This window comes from Schistocerca gregaria, unplaced genomic scaffold (assembly GCF_023897955.1).
Source record: "Schistocerca gregaria isolate iqSchGreg1 unplaced genomic scaffold, iqSchGreg1.2 ptg001182l, whole genome shotgun sequence".
Taxonomy (NCBI): domain Eukaryota; kingdom Metazoa; phylum Arthropoda; class Insecta; order Orthoptera; family Acrididae; genus Schistocerca; species Schistocerca gregaria.
Window position 1 is genome coordinate 12,501 of NW_026062511.1, and position 2,500 is coordinate 15,000.

The 2,500-nt window shown below is 57.3% G+C and overlaps 1 non-coding gene across 1 annotated transcript in view; it reads left to right on the forward strand.

Moving 5' to 3' along the window:
* The first annotated feature begins 1,968 nt into the window (after positions 1–1,968).
* The window catches only part of LOC126329424 (small subunit ribosomal RNA), a 1,893-nt gene continuing 1,361 nt past the window's right edge, over positions 1,969–2,500 (forward strand). The window contains exon 1 of the ribosomal RNA XR_007562290.1: positions 1,969–2,500. This exon is cut by the window's right edge and continues 1,361 nt beyond it. This is a non-coding gene — a ribosomal RNA (small subunit ribosomal RNA).

Consider the following 2,500-nt stretch of genomic DNA (forward strand, 5'->3'; position numbering starts at 1 on the left):
ACGCTGCACCTTAACCTAACTTACGCTGCACCTTAACCTAACTTACGCTGCACCTTAACCTAACTTACGCTGCACCTTAACCTAACTTACGCTGCACCTTAACCTAACTTACACTGCACCTTAACTGTCACATGTAACGTCACAGGAATGTAGCTTTGCCTAACAGCAACCCTCTGAACATAGTTCACTGCTTGGATCCTCTGGTGTCATGTGTATTTCTTGATGCCATGGTGCGTACCCTCACATAAAGGTCTTTCGAGTGTTGCGTACTTTCTACACAGTCCCGCTAACCACTGGAAGGGTGTACCGCTACAGAACGAATATCGCCCTCCCCTCCTGCCCTTCCAAGCTGGTCGGTCAGGCGTTTGTTTGTGAAATGAGCCTTGCAGCTGTTCAGTTGCATTCGGTTGTCGATGCAGTCAGTGTACGTTGTGGTACGGCCTGTGTGGACTGTCCGCTGATGTACGCGTAACCCACACTGATCATCCGTCGTTACGTACTGAGTGACATAATGTGGCACATGCTTGACCGTACACTGGCTGCGCCCTACAATGGCGAATCATAAGGGCCATATGTTGTGCACGATGCTACTTGTCTCGTCTCCCCATTACAGCGAGATTGCACTGTTGTACGCCGTACAGACATGTGGTAGGTAGGTACGGACGAAAGTATTGCATGTTGGCCCCCCCCCCCCCCCCCCCTCCTCCCTCTGCCGGGAATCAGCGTGAGCCGTCTGTTGATGTAGCGACGAGGGTTTTCCTATTTAATCGTATTGCCCCACACAACATGATAGCACGGTGGACCGCGTTCCACATCTGCGACATGCTACAGAGGCCGGTTGACAGTCGACCGCGCAAGGGACATTGCACACGTGCGCGGACCATCTTCCACGTGTTCTCTCGTGTACATGCCGCAGTGTGTATGTGGGCTGATGTAGCGTGTCGTGACACATAACATGCAGGCATGCCAGAATCGTAGATTTCGCAAATGTAGATTGACGTATACGTTTGCTGCCAAAGATCCGCAAATGAACTGGAAATCAGTTGTTGAGCGGTTGTTCGCGCTGCAGGTGCATCGGTGATAGCGACGATCGGTACATCTATGAACCGGTTGTTTCGGCGGTACCCGCCATGCCCCCGAACCTGAGTTGGCCATGTGGGTATGAAGCGATACGAGGCTGTGGCTTGGCGGGACAGTCCCCGGCCGGTGAGGGGGGGCCGCCCGGCGTGCTGGCCGCGCGCTGCGTGAGCGCACGCACTACAGCCGGCTGGTGGGGGGCGCCCAGTGGCAGGAGCGCCGGCCGACGGGCCCGGCTGGCGTCCCAGCTATGCGCCGGCGCACCCTGCGCGCGGCGCCAGGCGGCCAAAGTGGGTTCTGCCGAGCCCGGTGCGAAGCGCGGTGGACATCTGCAGTGTGCTGGTCCGATTGCGGACTGTGTGCGTTGAGGATGCGCCGCCGCCCGGCACTCGGCGTCGCGACGCCGTCTGCTGCTCGGTCGCCCCCAGCGGTTCTCGCAGGTGGTTTGTATCGCAGCTCTGCGGACGTGTTGGCGCGTGCGCTGTGCTGGGAGAGTTCGCTTCTGCACCCAAGTGGGGCTTTGCCCTTCTGTGGCGCTGGCGTTGGAGCTGCCGGTCACCGTAGGTGGCGCGTGTTGTTTCCCGCCGGCAATGCCACGACAGCACGCTCCCGGGCCTCTGTCGGCAGCGGCAAGCTCAGTTGGGAGCACGGGTGTTCGCACTGAAAGCGTCTACTCGCCCATCTCCGGGCGATTGCGCCTCTCTCGAACCCGACCAAGTACTTAGGACGGCGCTGCGCGCCGCCGGGACCTGAGAGGGTTTCGAGGTGTATCGTGCAGGGGAGCTCAGCCTCCTCCTGTTTGCAGAATAATTGAGCGGACGCTTGCGTGTTCGCGCGGGCCCTCGGGACACACTCCCGGGCGGCCGGCTGCTCAGCTCTCGTTGACGCAGCTCCCTGGTTGATCCTGCCAGTAGTCATATGCTTGTCTCAAAGATTAAGCCATGCATGTCTCAGTACAAGCCGCATTAAGGTGAAACCGCGAATGGCTCATTAAATCAGTTATGGTTCCTTAGATCGTACCCACGTTACTTGGATAACTGTGGTAATTCTAGAGCTAATACATGCAAACAGAGTCCCGACCAGAGATGGAAGGGACGCTTTTATTAGATCAAAACCAATCGGATTGGCTCGTCTGGTCCGTTTGCCTTGGTGACTCTGAATAACTTTGGGCTGATCGCACGGTCCTCGTACCGGCGACGCATCTTTCAAATGTCTGCCTTATCAACTGTCGATGGTAGGTTCTGCGCCTACCATGGTTGTAACGGGTAACGGGGAATCAGGGTTCGATTCCGGAGAGGGAGCCTGAGAAACGGCTACCACATCCAAGGAAGGCAGCAGGCGCGCAAATTACCCACTCCCGGCACGGGGAGGTAGTGACGAAAAATAACGATACGGGACTCATCCGAGGCCCCGTAATCGGAAT